We start from the raw sequence: 16648 nt of genomic DNA, 5'->3' as shown, positions 1-16648 counted from the left end.
TCTCTCTCTCTCTCTCTCTCTCTCTCTCTCTCTCTCTCTCGTCATTTTAACCATTGTACCAGCTCCATTTAAATGTATCTGCGGAGGATCTGGTCAAGTGGAGATAATCCATGCAAATCAGAAACTGGTTGTCAGTGTGTGGTTCCCGGAGAGGACTCAGCCTGAGGAGGTCACTCGTTCACAGCCGCTCCTCCCATCCTATCTCTCCCCTTATTGCAGAACTGCTGTATGTATACAGTAGCAGAAAGGACTCAATTGACTTCAACTGCTGCCTGGTTTTGCTTACAACTTTTTCTTATAAAGGAACTTACCTCCATCTGTCTCTTGAAGGTAGGAAGCCTGATTCTTCTAAAGACGCGTGTAATGCCTCTTCTGTCTGCTCATTGTCAAATGTCACTGGAATGCGTTACATTGTTGCTGGCACAGGGCGCAAATGCTGTGATTCCAGGTGTCTCCCGCTTTTGTTACTTAACGGTGTAGGTGCAATTGTTTAAGTGCGAGGGTATTTGGATGTTTATTTTTCACGTAGCCAGCTTCAGTTTTACCAAGCAAAGAAGATTAGAGTGTCTACTCTCTAACCTAGAAATACAATTGGCTATCAAGTTTTCCCTCTTAAAAAATAATAACCTCTTTAGATGGTTTAACTTCTGCCAATTACAGCCAAGTGTAAAATTCAACAGTGAGAAGGTGGCTGTGTATTGTTTGCCTGAACCTGGAACCTTCTTGCAGCATTTTCTCTGGAAAAGAAAAAAAAAATTAACTGTTGAAATGTTTTTGACATCAGCGAGAAAACGGTAGCTCTTACTTCATTCTGCGGCATGGCAGCATGCTAGAGGCTCTATTGCTAACTGGCCTGTCAAATAGATTTATTCTGCACAATTCACAAATTACTAGGCTACGGAGAAGTGTTGCAGTTAGTTGGATTCCGTTACTGTTGTTAGACGTGCTGGTAGGTATTGTTTTGAAATTTAAATCGTATTTTAGAAAACTTTACTGTAAAGGGGCTCTTTAAACCCTGCCATGCATATAGCACAGTGGAGATCGTTATTTAAGAATGATTTCAATAGTCAAATGGTGATATTCGGGTTAAAAATGTGTGGACGTGGTTAATAGATTGTACAATATATGTCTTATTTCCGAAAGCAATCCCTTAGCTTGTAATACTTCAACTGTGTTTCCTTGAAGCGACTTGTAATAATATTTTAATCATTCCATAGTCATTTTAACTTTAAATCACATCAAAATGTCATGAAATTACAAATTCAAAAAAAATCTTTTGAATTAGTACAAATATAATTGGAACATTCCAGTTGCAACGGAGATAAATGTCATCTGCCTTTGAACATACTCTTTGTTAATATGATTTTGCATTTTGACATATGGCTTTGACAAGGATATTTAATCCCTTGTATGAGATAGAATTGAACATAAACAGTAAACAAAGTTGACAGTCCTGAAAAGAAGGAAAAAAATGTTTTCTGGTATACCCAATCATTCTGATGTCATAAATCTCAGACTCTATCTTCTAGGTAGATACTTGTAGTTAGTAGAGTTTGGGGGGGGATTTATTATCCACATAAAATATCTCAGTGTCAGAACTGTGTGTTTCCTTTTTCCTTTTGGTACTGAATGTTGTGCTGAGAAGATTGCACTCTGATTTTTGAGTACAGTAGTGTAGGGCATGGAGCTGTCACTGCTAGCATAAAGAAGCCCATCGGCACAAGTGTTGCTACTGTACAGAGGGCTAGCTCTCTGCCTCCAGCATTTGTTAGGGTGCTATATGTAGAATTTACCAGATAAATATCTTTTGCCTCTTAGCATTTTATTTGTCCTCTGGTCTGAAAGCCATTCTGCAAGGATGGGGGCTGGCGTTTACAGCAGTGGGTAATAAAAACCCTTCACGGTGAGAAAAGAGGAATTTGACTTATGAGTTACCTAGCAATTAGAGTTTCTTTTCAAACTCTTTTACTGAGCTGCACAGTAAACTGAGGCTTGCCAGGAAAGGCTGATTGACAGTATCTGTGGGAGCCATGTGGCTGCTCTTGAATATCTCCTGTGCAGTCATTGTCATTGTAGTTTTTCATATGAGCCTCAGTACTACAGGGGGGAAAAGATTATGGTCAAGGGAGACTCTTCTACAGCCAAAGGGATTTGGATGGGAGTCCCACTCATGGCCCCAAACCCTACAGGGAGACTCAAACAGATAGAGAGTGTACAGGGTAGCCTGGCTGGGCGAACTTCAGACTACTGTGAACTAAATACTGTGCCCTTTCAGAACAAAGGAAACCACAGAGACTCTGTCAGCAGGCAAGCTAAGGAGAGACAGAGAAAGTAGGCAAGGCACTCTTCTGGGGACCTGAGAAAATGTCGCCAACTAGACATTCTCTTTGCATTCACATTACATGGATTTGATAGGTTTGTAGGCACTCCCCCTGGAATCCCAAGCCATCATTTCACAGGGCTATTTCAAAAGCAGGAATTTTTATAGATGCTTGCGTTTGTTTGCTAACCTCAAGAAAGTCTCCAAAGACCTACCTCCTATGCCTTTAGTCAGGTCTTACTGTGCATCCTAAATAAAATGGTCACAGCCTTCAACTCCCCCTGGGTTCCTCTGCTTCATCTGTACACTTCCCATTCCTCCACTAACTCATTCAAGCAACTGCTCAGGATAAGTTACATCCACTCCGTTTCAGTGTGCCTTGCAGCAAAATGTTGAGCACCGAGAACCCTCACGGCTGTATTTAATAGTGGTTTGTTATTCCCACCTGAATCCCTTCTGCTGGTTTTACCGAATGCAGTTTAAAAGATAAATTTCCACCTTAAAAGGATACTATAGGGGGTGTTAATAAGTTGTCCAGAACTTTGGGAGTGTTCAGTGGGAGCCATGGCAATGTGCAACCCTGCCTGAGGAGAAACGATCTGCACCATCGGAGAGCATTCGATGCTGCTACATCTGCACACACCCAGAGCTTCTCGGGAAGACTTTCTGCCACACTAAACAGTGCCCAGACCCTGGAACTGTTACTGGAGTGTGGACTGGCTATGGTGTCCAGGGGACACTTATCAGATCCTTATTGCTTTCTTTGCAATAATTTTAATCTTCATAGCAATGCTGTGAGGTCAAGGGGACCATTGTATACACTTTGTAGATAAAAGCATGAAGGTTCTGAGAAGTTAATTGACTTTGTCAAGGCCATGGCGTTGTGCAGACATGGGATTTGAACCTGCTTATCCTTTGAAATCAGATATAACGATGACTTCCTAGCTTATCTGTCAGGGTACTTTTTCCCTCTCCCTAGAGCAAACATATCCTATACAACTTACCCATCTGTTGTCTGCCAGAATTAGGTGTCTTGTTCTGGTTTTTCAACTTCTTCATCGCTTTTCCTTTAGATCTGTATTATCATTATAGCAGGAATAGTTACTCTAGTAGAGTAGAAGACTGAATCACATCTGTAATTGACTGGCATGTCTGCTCCGTCTTACAACAACCCCCTCCTTTCTTCTGTCTGACCAAGATTGACAGATTTTTATATGTTTGGAATATCAGTGGTGTACAGAGCTTGGTATTGATGGAAATTAACTCGGGGCTTCACCTAACTACCATTCCTAGTAACTCCAGAGAAGTTCTGATAACAATTAACATGTTGAGCCAAACAACAGTTCACAAAAGAAAAGTCTATTCTACCGTCGTGTGGAACCATCCTTCAAATGCAGTCCGCAGTAGACCTTTCTTCTGCCATTCTATTCACTAGGAACATCTGTATGAAAATTTCCCCAGACAAAATATTACCAACCCATTTACAAAGCAGGAGAAGATGACAGATAGCATGAGAGTGAATATTTAAATATGCTGTGTGCCTCTCAGCACAGTTAACTGTTCTTATGTCATAGGTGTTGCCCACTTTGTGAGGCAAAGAAAAGACCCCCTCCTCACAGAGAAGTGAGAGCAGCCTTCCTTCTGCCTGCCTGTTTGTGGTAGCCTGAAACTTCCTCTATTGTCTTTCATCCCAGTGTGAAAAAATGAACTATTACACAGGTCACCCATGGGAATCTGATTCAAACACTGATCATTGACCTGTGGTTATACAATATAAACAAGTGCTGGCACAGGATCCACACAAAATCTAGTAAAAAAAAAAAAAAAGATGTAGAGACCATTAGACAGTAGTGATTGTATAAGATACATATTTATTGGGGAACAAAAGAAAAAAATTTGCCACCATTGTGTGAGACTAGTATTTTTTTAAATCATACTTAAAATATCAGACAGATGGGCTGCTCTTCTAAGTCCAAATTCTCTACCTGCTGGCAGGCGGAAAGCCCAAGAATTTGTCTTTACAGCTAGTTTAATAGACCCAGTTTCATATGGATTAGCCAAGTTAGATGTCAGCCATTGGAGTGGGAAAATCTGGGAATTAATTTAAATTTGAGCTTATCCTACCATCTTCTCTGCTGAGTGAGTTCTGTAGCCTATAAGGCACTCCACTCAGATTTGATTTCTCAAGTCAAATAACTGGAGTGGTATTTCCACCATGAAAGGCAAAGAGAAAGAGGCCAGAGGAAGATACATTTAGTTCAAGGTGTCACAGCTGACCCCAAGCCACTAAAAGGAGGTATCCCTCACTGCTCAATTCATAAGCCCAGTCACTGAATTCTTTGCCTAAAAATAGTGTCAGCTCCTTGAAATTGAAAATAAAACGAAAAGACATTCCTCTCCAGGGAAGTTTGAAAAAAAAATATTCAGACAACTTAATTCTCAAATGTATTAGCAGTCAGTTCAGAGTGACAGTTGTCATTACATGGGAGCTCAAAATTAAACTTCACTAGCTCATAAGATCAACTGTTTTTGCAAAGAAGAGCCCAAAATTTGCAATCACATTCAGCCAGCGCCGCATCTTCCTTGTTGTTGCTGTGGTTGGTGGTAGTGTTTGATTGTGTGGCTCCTATCAATCTTCTCCCAGAAAAGTTAAAGAGCCCTCCCTTCCACAGCTGCCTTCATGTTCACAGTGACTGAAGTTCCTCCCGTATATCTCAGCCTTTGATTTTGTAGGGTTTGTAAAAATAATGATAATAATAATTCCTCAATGGCTGCAGCTTAAATTAATTCCGGATGAAAATCAGATTGTATTTTTCACAGATCTGGACCCTGTGCTAAGCCAAGTGTCTGTGTTTAATTAATGTGTAGACAATTCATGGGCTTACTTTTTAATGTGGCGAGACCAATTTATATACTCCAATTTTGTTTCAGGGGCAATAAGAGATCCAGTTCTCTTTACAAAATATTTCAATTTTGTAAATTATATTTGTCAAAAAATATTTCTATGCTCCACCACTGGAGCTGTGCTCTCCCAAAAATATAATAGTGCATGTGTACTCAACTTTAAAATAAAAAAAGCATGAGGGAAGAACTAAGCCCACTGAATACAAAGGTTAGATGTTAGAGTTTCTCATTGTGACATGAAACAGAGACACAACTGCTGTAAGAATTGAGTGGAAAGAATGAGAAAATGAAAAGGCAACAAAAATCACAGAAACATGGATACTAGTGCAAGGTTGAGGAGAGCGGTGTTCTCTGAAATGGGGAAAAGGTTAGCTGATATTAAAGGATCCGGACCTAGGTGTTTCTTATTAACCACCATTTCCAGCTTGTTAACTTGTACTATCAAATCTTCATAACTTTCAGTGACAGGCCAATAGTAATTAATCTTAAACACAGCATACTCTGTCCCGGAGCTTTGGTCCTGAGAGGAGACAAGGCCAGGGAAAGCACTAGGGTAGGAGGAGACTCTGGATGGAATTAGCAATCCTGTAACAAAGCCCACAGAGAGCATTTGTGACCATGAGCCAAGTTCTAAAAAGGAATTCGCGGACATCAAGGAAGACAGTGGAAGCCATGGGCTCGGGAGCACAGTAATGCAAAGCTTTTGCAGCGTGCATGCTCCTGGGAAAGGCTGGGTACCTGCAATAAGATACGGCCTCAAGGTGATACCTAGAAAGGAACGACTCACAGCAGAGAGTGGGACAGACAGCAGCGGTACCCAGATAGTAGAAGGGCTTCCTAACTCCTCCTGGGGACCAAGACCAAGAGGAATCAAAAATCTCCTGGTGTTTCCAAGATTCCTGGTGGGTAAAGACACTGAGCGAAGGGGACTCTCAGTATGGCTGGATAGCAAAGCTCAGACTATGGTGTTTGGTTTGAGCTCCAAAGGGATTCATTTTTCCTCCATCAGTCATAGGGATGAAAAACACTATCATGAAATCCTTTTGATTAGCTTATGAGAGGAAAAAAAAAAAACATTAACCTGGCTACTGGGATTTTAGTGGATTCAGGCAGGGATGGAGCAAGGGCTGCAGGTGACTCTGTGTGCATCTTTCTAATTAACGAGAGGGGTGTGTGGCCATAGTTTAAAGTTTCAAATCCTTGATTAAGAAAAGAGAGGGGGGGATAGGCATTTTAAATCACAGGAATGGATTTTTCAAGGGAAGCACAAAGCAGCTGGCTGGCTACAGACAGGGACCTGCTAGAATCCCGTCAGGGGTGCCATTTCATTGGACATGCTAAAATTCCGACTGGGTGCCATCTCATCTCGCCAGACCTCAGCTTCCTCATCTAGACGATAAGTTTTCACGATATCCACCTCTCTGCTTTATGGCAGGGAATGAAAGCAGCTGCTGTCGGCCTAATCCTGTGCTGAGATTACTCCCCACGCAATTTTTTTTTCTGTAAAAAAAAATATACTCATGCTTTGCTCTATGCCATTCATAGACATAACAATTTCGATGTTTCATTTTGTAGCTTAGAAAATAACTTTATGGAACAAGGAAGGGCTGATTCTAATCTGTTACTAATAAAGAGCCTCAAGTCCTTTGGATTTAAAACTCTCTGGTCCTCAGCTCAGTGTGACACACCGAAGCCAAGAGCAAAGGGTACTTCCGGTGCTAGATGTCATAGTTATAGTTTCGATTAAAATTAACAGTTTCTCTGGAATCAATTTAACATCATTGGGCCTAATGACTCTGGACCAGTCTGAGTTCATGTCTATGGCTCTTTCAATTCAGTTATTTTTATTTTATATATTTGAGTTCATGTGTGCACACATGTACCTGGTGCCCTTAGAGGTCAGAAGAGAGCAGTGGAACCCTGAACCTGGAGTTACAGAGGGCTTATGTGCTGCCATATGGGTGCCAAGAATCATCTCTATGTTCTCTGGAAGAGCAGCCAATGCTCCTGCCAGCTGAATCACATCTCTGGACTTTGTGGCTCTGAAATTAGTATGTACCTCCCTGTTCCGAGTCAGGCCAGAGAAGAGCACTGGCCCCTGTTCACAGCCATGCCAGAGAAAGAGCAGTGGTTGCTTGTTGCCAGCCATGCCAGGGGAGAACACCAGCCCCTGTTCCCAGCCACACCAGGGGAGAACACTGGCCCCTGTTCCCAGCCATGCCAGGGGAGAACACTGGTTGCAGATTATTTTTTAGTCCAGTTGATAAACAGCATCTGTGCAGACTACAGGGAGTTTGCAGAACCCAAGCTCGAAAGGCAGACTGGCAACTTCTGAGAACTCTGAACTAGGCAGATGTAGACTTGTTCCTAAGAATTCTGTGTGTGAGGCACGGTGAATGTCGAGAACTCCCAGAGCTTTGTGGGCTTTTGGCGATCTCTCTGAGCACTATGTAAATGAGCTCCTTAAACACAGACTACCATTGATTTCTTCCGGATGGTCATTGATTCCCCTCGACATTGCTTCATGTATGTATTCTCCCCAAACATCTAGTATCGATATTTCTCTCCCTAGAACTCTGTCCCCAATCCATTATAAGCATATCATTAAAACCTGTTTAATTTCCTAAGAAAGATTACATTAAGAGCACTGTCAGGGCCATTATGCCAATAGCAAAAGATAAACATGTATTTGGCAGTGCAAAATGCTATTATCTGTCGGGGTCAATCTGTTTATTTTACTTAGAGCAATCTGCCACCACCACCACTGCCACCCAATGTTAGTCACAAAAGCAGATCCTTCTCTGCCAGGGACTGTTTGGAGGAATTCTGACAGCGAAATGCCCTCAATCACCTACTACTGTGACATAATCTCTGTGTGTGAGTGTGTGTGTGTGTGCGTGTGCGTGTGCATGCATCAATGAGCATGAAATAAGACACAGACCAAGGATCATGTGTTTCAAGCTTTACAGCATTTTTATGCTTTTGTACATAAAGAAAAATAAGGATAATTTGAGGAACAGTGGTATTTCATTTGTAATACCTGCTTGGATTAGAATGGAATGACCGGAGAAGGGCAGCATGGATTATAGGAGTCTGCTCTGGAAGCGCATGCTCAAAACTGCTCTCCCCTTAAGCGGTGTCCACTCATAATCATCTTTATTGATCTAAAGACAACGGAGAGGCAAGGCAAGAAAGGAGAATAAAGAGTTAGGGCTCATCTTGTTCTGGATGCAAACACGCTTCTTTTCTTCTTTCAACTTTTTTCCTTGAGACAGTAGTTTCTAAATATATCTGAGCAACACTGCTGGCTGCCAGCTGCTATGGGCACGAAGTTCCTCTTTAATGAGATGAAACAGTATCAGGAAGTGAACTCACCCCACATGCCATAGCTGACTTTCACGGGGTCTCTATGTAGACTACGATGATCCGAAATGGAAATGAATTGAATATTCAGGCACAGTGCACCAACTCTCCTAAAAAATAATTTCATCTGACTTCATTGCATGGTGATCATTTCCTGAATGCCATAAAACGCTGAGGAAAATAATCAAAATTGATGTGTGTATTGATTGACATGCTAGTTTTCTAAATAGAAGCTGGAAATATATAAACAGCATGAGGTCTCTGCAGCTTTCCACAGGCTGGAGAATTCCCTCACTCTCCCAGCCCTCACCGGGCCACAGGATGAACACTTCTGAAACCCTTTCTCAGCGGTCCATTAGGCTCATCTTTAGTGTGATTCCGAATTTACATGTGTCGTTTGCATAATTTTGCATGAGAGTGTCTGCTTTAAATTAGGTAAAGGTCAACGGCATTCATAATCAAGAGGAAGGTGGATTAAAGGTCATAATTCAATTAGAAAAAAAATTCCTGATTAGCTGTACAGGTATGCTCACGTGATTCGATATCGTTGAAAAAGTGTGAGGCACAAGTCCACAAACTGGCCTCAGCGTGAGAGCATTCCAAGAGATTTCTGTCAAAAAAAATCAGACTCTCGCCTTTTTTAACCTAGCCTATATAGAGATACTTCAGCTGATACTCTTAGCACTGGGTGTCTTTTATAATGTCATTTGGTTTTAGGAATGACATAAATGACAATTTTATCTGCAAAATAAAGTGGTAAGTTATAATGAATTAATAATAGGTGGCAGCTGATCAGCCAGCCACACAGGGCCCGAGGTTACTTCTCCCTGAGGTGGTTCCCAGCTCATCCACACTGTTTTAAAGCCCGGAGTTGTCATAGATAATCTCTGTTCTTTTATAGCCATTTCATATCTCTCAGGGACACTCACAGTGCCTATAAACCCTTTGGAATTTTGACATCTCCGTCGTGTTTCTGTGATTAGAACACATAGGTTGAAAATAAACGTAGCTAGCGGCAAGCAATTAGCTCTTTTGATTTGTTGAACTTTTAAAAGTGTGTTTGATGCTAACTTGAATAAGCGCAAATTGACGGGACACAAACAAACACCGAGTTGTCCACAGTCAGTGTGAATACCGAACAGCAGATGCACCGTTTGCTCATGTTGGGCCATTTGCGATGGGTGCCCACGTCAATGTTCCTGTAGCAGTCACTGAACTGAGGCGTCCAAAACCAGTTACCTCACCTTGAAACATGTCTTTTTCCTTGCCGTGGGTGCTTTTGGCTTCAGGGACAATCTCAGTGTCTCCTCTTGTTTTTCTGTCTGTTCTCTTTGGGGACAACACATCTCAGGACCAACAAAAAACAAAGAGGCATTTCCTTTGTAAGGATAGATTGTTTATTTTTCCAAAGAAAGTCAAAGATTTTTAAAGAAGCTATATAGGTTAAGTGGTTTAAGCAGATTAGAATTAGTTAATTTTGTTAAACATAGACTGGATCAATTTTACATTATTTTAATTACCTTTTGGAATAAAAGGTTTGGTGAACAAATTCACTTGATGTTCAGGATCAAACAAAATTACCTTTCCTCTGGGTAGGCTTAAGTTTCACAAAATGATGTGGAAATGACCGCCTTTGCTTTCATCTAAAAATATCTTTGGATTTAGAAAATGATTCAAGGCGGATATATTGTATTGTGAGTCAGTCATATGTTATCATTTTCATTGCTGGTCCTCCTTTTTAAAGTGGAGAATAATGAGATTCACTAAACAGACACCCCTATAAGGACACTCTCTGGGATCACTACCATCTCTTCCTTGAGGCTGACCAAGCTTTAGCTCTGCAAAAAGCTGTGTATTGTTTTCTGGTAAGTTTATGATTTTGATCTTTTTTTCTGAAGATATGGAAGTGAGAGCATGATGATTATTCAACATAATGAACAAATCAAAGAAATTCACATCTGGATTTATATCTACGGGGGGAGAGAGAGAGAGAGAGAGAGAGAGAGAGAGACCCTACCTGTACCTGTAATTAAGCAGTCCTTGAATTGCAAACACTAGCTCCCAGGTAGTTAGAAGGAAAGTAAACAAACAAAATGAAATGGCATAACTTTTGCCCACATCCCGATTGAGAGAATATAAGAAGAAATGCTGAGGAAATAATTTGCCCTTTTAAAATATGTTTTTGTTTATCTTGTGTATGTGCATCTGAATGTGGATATGTGAACTGTGACCATGCGAGGACAGGAGTCTTTGGAGGTCCGAGGAGTGGTTGGATCTGCTGAAACTGAATCTGGGATTGGAATTGGAAGCTGCTGTGTGGATGTGGGTGCTAGATGCCACGCCTGGGTCTCCTGCAAGAGTATTGTGCACTCTTAAACACTGAGCTATCTCTCTCTAGCCCAGTTTATCCTTCTGAAATCCTACCTGGGGTGATGTTTTATCCCAGTGCCCAGTGATATCCATGCTGTTTTTGCTACAGTGCTGGTTCTTAAATCGCTGTGATTTTATTTCTTAATGGATATTAGTTTAGGACCCATTGTAAAGTGGACCCCCCCCCAAGCCTTGTCCTCCCCAGTATTTTAAGGAGAAAAGCTACATCATCCAAGCAAGATTTCTTCACTCTCTGTTTGATTTCTACATCATTTCTCTCACCATCTCTAAGAAACATCTCCCATTTTGTATGAAGTCAGTTATTCTTCCTCCCTGGTTCAGGAAATCTGTTGCTGACACCATGTTATGACAAGAAAGCTCCTTTGTGTCACCACACTGCTGTGCCACCACACCATTGTGTCATACGGCTCTAAGACTTGATCTTCTATATCCCATAATGCACCATGAATATCCTGGGACCTACACTTCAAATTGCTAATACCTATCATTGTTCTATAGATATAACTGCCCAATAACATCTGTTTTTCAATGAAATCAGGCTTACCTCTAGATACTCTACGATACAGTATGCTTGACGTTAGCTTAAGTAGAGGTTAAGATGGAATTTCAGCATTGCAAATTAAGTGTGTAAATTATAGATGCTGTTCTGAAAATAACATAACTATATTTAAAATTTTTGAAACATTACCATTCATAAGTAAGGTCTGCCTAGAAAATTAAGGGCCTCCCTACATATTCAGTTACGTGCATTTAACTGAAAATGTATTAAAACATTATGTGTTAATTAAACATAGCATGATTGTGTATGTATATAAATAAAAATTACCATGAGGTATACATTTTAAGGAAGAAATTCAATGATAATCTTATAAATACATAAATATATCCAATTGAAACATATTTTGACATTTACACCATTAAGTTCTCCAAACTCTAATGATTGCATATATTGAATAAATGAAATATTATATTTGCAATAAAATATAAAAAAAAAACCTCGTTTTCTGCCTTTAAAGAACCTGAGAACTCTTAATGAAGTCCCCGTCTTCTATGTTTTGTTTTTCAATTTCCGTGTTTTTAGCTGTGAATATATTCAGTAGTGTAACAGATTAAGAAGATGTGTCTTACAATTAGCTAACAAGAGTGTAGGTTAGTTTGCTGACTGTTAATCAGTAACAACCCATGTATCCCGTTCACAGCAATTGTTACACTTTTAACAGCAGCATTTGCAAGTAGCATTTCACAACATCATCCCCCTTTGTCTGTCTATAAACAGAGTAAACCCTACATCTGGCATACCTGTAATTAATTCTTTTGAAGCCAAGGTAAACATTTGGGTAAACACCAGGAACTTATTTCAGCCATCCTTAGGGACTTAAAGCTCAACTCCCACACCCATAGACGTAGGCTTCATTTCAGACTCTGTCTCCAAATCTCAAAGAGCTTATTTAATAGTCTAACCTTCAAACTCATCGGTAAAGTGGGGACAGTACGTAGGAAGGACTTAACTAGTGCAGTGCATGCCATCAGTTTCTGGTAAGCCTGAGATGCAGAAATAACTGTGGCAGAGACACCACAGTGGCAGAGCAAGGCAACCCAGCCCCTCCTTGCAGTTTTGGAAGTAGATACAGTAATATTCCTGTGACAAAATTCTATTTTTACAGGAACTTTTTACAAAGAAGTCCGGGGCCGGTAGGATGGCACATTAAGTAGAGGTGTTTGCTGCTAAATCCAATGACCTGAGTCTGATCCCAGAGACCCCCACAGTGGCAGGCAAGATCCAACTTCTGCAAGGTGTCCTCTGTTGTCTACGTGGATCGTGGCTAGCGGGTCATCTTCTCACATGCAAATGAGTAAATACTCTAAGATTTTTACTGTGCCCATAGTATCCATAGCTTTCTTTCATGGTTTATTAATAACTCAAAAGACCTCTGCAGTGGGTAATATCTTCAGTTGCTTTCTCCCTCTCTGCCATTTTTTCCTTCTACCCTTCCATTGCCGGGAACATTTGTTTTATTCTGATCAGCGTTGTGCTGTTGCATAGCACTTTGAAAGAGTTTAAGACTGGATTGCAGGGATGTCCTTCTTTAGTAAATCCAGCGCTTCCTGTATTTCACCGATGACGTCACCATCCTAGACCATCATGCCATACTCTTAATAGACATCTATACAGTTTTTACAAACGACTGTGAAACATGCAAATTTCTCATAGGAAATCCCCCCATCTTCCTGTCTTCTCCCCTGTTGATTCTGGCATGGTCAAAGTATCTCTCAGGGTCCTGTGTCTTCCATGCCCATCTCAGAAGCAGGGCTCAATAAATACCTTCTGAATGAAACTACAACTGTGAACGTTTGTAATGAATGGTTATATATGGGCTAAAACAACCATAAGTCAAATTATCATGAGCTTTTATGGCATCCATTCATTTTATTCCTTAGATTGAGAATTGTAGAGCAGCGTATGACTCATGTACTATTTTGTCTTCAATGCCTCCTGGGCCAATTTCCTAAAATTGTTCTTTGCATCTTTATATGAACATAAAGAGAAGAAATTTATAACATACAGCTAATACAAGACATCGGACATTTTTAACTTTTTAATTAATTTTAATATGATTCAGGAATCACTGACATGTAGCTATAATTTCAAAATGTAAGATAACAAAATCCACTGGCCATATACTTGCATGAGCTATCCTCCTCTACGAAAGAGGTAAATGCTGGACTACATATGCTGTTAGACTTATTGATAAGCTCGTATTTTAAGTCTGCATCCTGAGAACATCCACAGTGTGAATAAAGCGGAGGTGGTTTCCACCTCTACCTTGAAGTGTAATGTAATTTTGATCCCTTACTCTCCTTTTCTGCAAGGAACTTAAACACAGTAAATAATACATGTGTGCAACAAGCAGGAAAGGACACAAAACAGGTAATGAGCGAGCACTCACAGCCAAGAGCCACATGCATAGCTGGAACATGTAAACATGATCAGACTCCATGCCACGGAGCCACCAAAGGTGCTAAGCACAACTTCAAATGCCACTTTTTCTAACAGGGAACTTTCATGGTAGGAAAAAAAAAAAGATTTATGACTTCTTACATAATTCCAGTTAATGTATAGCCATAAGTGAGCCACAGATGCTAAGAAAGAATGCTACCACCTTAGGCTAAACTGACGGGCAGAGAAACACCTGGTTCTATTGCTTTCTCCAATGACTGGATGACACCCTACACGTTACAGTCCCTTCTCTACTTTTATAAAGAACACTGAGGAAGGTGTGTGACAATGGAGGGCCAAGTCAGAGGATTACAACATTGTCTCCTCTGAGGGACAGAAGTGGAGCAAAAGTATTACCCTAGAAACAAAAGGGCAAACAGAGAGCTGGTAAATTACTGGAGTGGGTCACTCTGGGCATCATTCAACAAACATTCTGGAGCAAGCTGTACTCATGTAAGGTAGGAAGAGAACATGAAAATATTGATATTTCCCCCATTTTGTTAATGGTCTTCATGCTCAAATAAGAAGATGAGTTTTAAATAAATAATTACCCAAGCAAACACATGGTAGGATATAATCACAAAGCAAGAAAAACTAAACAGAAGACTTCTTCGAAAAAGTGGTATTTGCCTCAAGTAGATGATGTAGCTAAGAGGGGGGATCTCTCCCACGCAAGAGCATGCCTCATACTCGAGTCACACAATCAAAACGAAAGTGGCCAGAGCTTTTCAAGTGAGGGCTAGAAAAGGGGGATTATCAGAGCCTGATGAAGAGTAAGGTAGGGATAGCAATGAAGGACCATATGGGGGCTTTGGTGCATCTGAAGACTTCTCCTCTAAGTGCCAGGAGAGGCTGTGAAGAGTGTTAAGGGATGAAAAAGGTAGACTAGTTCACTTCTGTGAAGCTCCTGTGCAGCTAATAGACTGGAGAGCGGCAGAGCCGCAGAGAGGTATGAGCTGCAAAGAGGTGTGAGCTGCGGAGAGGTGTGAGCTCTCTCCTCCAGAGGTTCCTGAAGCAGAATAGGCAAAGGATAGTTATTTGGCTTCATGTAGAATAGTAGAAGAAGACTGAAAATGATCCCAAAGGTATGTCAGAGGTGAGTAATGGATCGGATATGACTGGGAAGAAGGGGATGTGATACCAAGTAAGATGTCCATGTTCTGATACCAGTAACTCAAAAATCTGCTTCAGAGAGCAATATGGCGAACAGCTTTAACACAGAAAATAAAAAAACAAAACAAACAAATGAAACGAACAAAACAAAAAACTTGTTTTGGCTACAGTAAGCATGAGAATTTGGATCAATTATTTTTTTAAAGAAGTAGCAGAGAGGCATAGGAGGAGAAGGTACAAGAGGAAAGGAAGACGGAAAGAGGGGGAGAGAAAGGGGGAGGTCTGAAAGAGGAGATGGAGAAAGAGTCTGGGGAGGAGAAGGAAGAGAAGCAGCCACAGGAGGCAGCAACAGCACTGCCTTGCTGTGAGACAATGCCATATTGTTGGGGAAACTATTTGGTGAACTGTGGCAAAAGAGAGCAGAATGGTCCTGTGTTCAAGCAAGTCAGTCCATACCACAAATGTCAGTTTTCCAAGGAGGTGTACCTCAGCTCAGGTAGTGTAGGAGCTAATTTTTAAAAGTTCACTCACTCTAGAAAACACTCTTAGTAGGGGCTGTTTTACCCATAACAACTCAGATGGCAGACCAGTCTACCTGAAATGTCTCCAGGGTTGCAGCTGAGAGGGGGTGTCACGGTCACCTCAGGCTGGCCTCCACTCACAAGCCTTCTGCTTCCACAGCCTCATGCTGGGACTACAGGTGTGAGCAATCACAGCTGTGAGAAGCTATAAAGCAATGGTTCTCAACCTTCCTATGGTCGCAACCCCTTAATACCGTTCCTCGTGTTGTAATGACCCCCAAGCAGAACATCATTTCATTGCAACTTCACAACTGTGATTTTTGCTACTGTTATGAACCCTAATGTAAATATCTGATATGCAGGACATCTGGTATGGGGGTCGAGACCTACAGGTTGAGAACCACTGCTCTGTAGTGGTGGCTATGCTCTTGAAGACTGGGCTCTCCATCACTGTTATTCTTTGATATGGGTTGGTTTTTTGTTTGTTTGTTTGCTTGTTTGTTTAAGTGCACTGAGAGAAAGAGTGGTACAGGGAGATCAGAGATCAACTTTTTGAAGTTGGTTCTCCTTTTCTACTCTGGGGGTCCAGGGGGTTGAACTCGAGTTGTTGGCTTGTTAGCAGCCACTTTTACCAGCTGAGCCACCTGAGGTACCCAAGTCTATTTTGTTTAATTAATTATGAATGTCAAGTTTAAAAATTGTACGAGGAAAACAAACCATCTTCACTCAGGCCTCTGCGAATGTTTGATAAACCATTTAATTGGCTACTGAATCTGCAGTGAGCCAGCGAGTGCCTGTTTCTTTCTTGTTGTAGTAGTGGTGGTGGTGGTGGTTGTGTTTGTTGCTGTTTCTGGTTTTTGTCTGTTTGTTTGTTTGTTTGTTTGTTTTTAACTTGTACACATTCCTCTTTTAGCCTCTTGAATAGAGAGGTCCACCCTATACCAGCAATGGGCTGCAGAAGTTAGAAGCTCAGGGTTCTCTCATAATCACACCACCACCACCACCACCACCACCACCACCACCACCTCCACCACCACC

General features: G+C 41.1%; 2 long non-coding RNA genes across 2 annotated transcripts in view; one reads left to right on the top strand and one right to left on the bottom strand.

The window, feature by feature from the left end:
* The window catches only part of LOC115030603, an 8563-nt gene extending 8193 nt beyond the window's left edge, over positions 1 to 370 (bottom strand). The window contains exon 1 of the long non-coding RNA XR_003836190.1: positions 312 to 370. This is a non-coding gene — a long non-coding RNA (uncharacterized LOC115030603). The remainder of the gene's footprint in view (positions 1 to 311) is intronic.
* LOC115030602 overlaps positions 69 to 16648 on the top strand; it is a 206329-nt gene continuing 189749 nt past the window's right edge. Inside the window, exon 1 of the long non-coding RNA XR_003836189.1 lies at positions 69 to 330. This is a non-coding gene — a long non-coding RNA (uncharacterized LOC115030602). The remainder of the gene's footprint in view (positions 331 to 16648) is intronic.

Source organism: Mus caroli, chromosome 3 (assembly GCF_900094665.2).
Source record: "Mus caroli chromosome 3, CAROLI_EIJ_v1.1, whole genome shotgun sequence".
Classification (NCBI taxonomy): Eukaryota; Metazoa; Chordata; class Mammalia; order Rodentia; family Muridae; genus Mus; species Mus caroli.
Note: the sequence above shows the minus strand (reverse complement) of the source record. Positions and strands in the feature narration are given on the sequence as shown.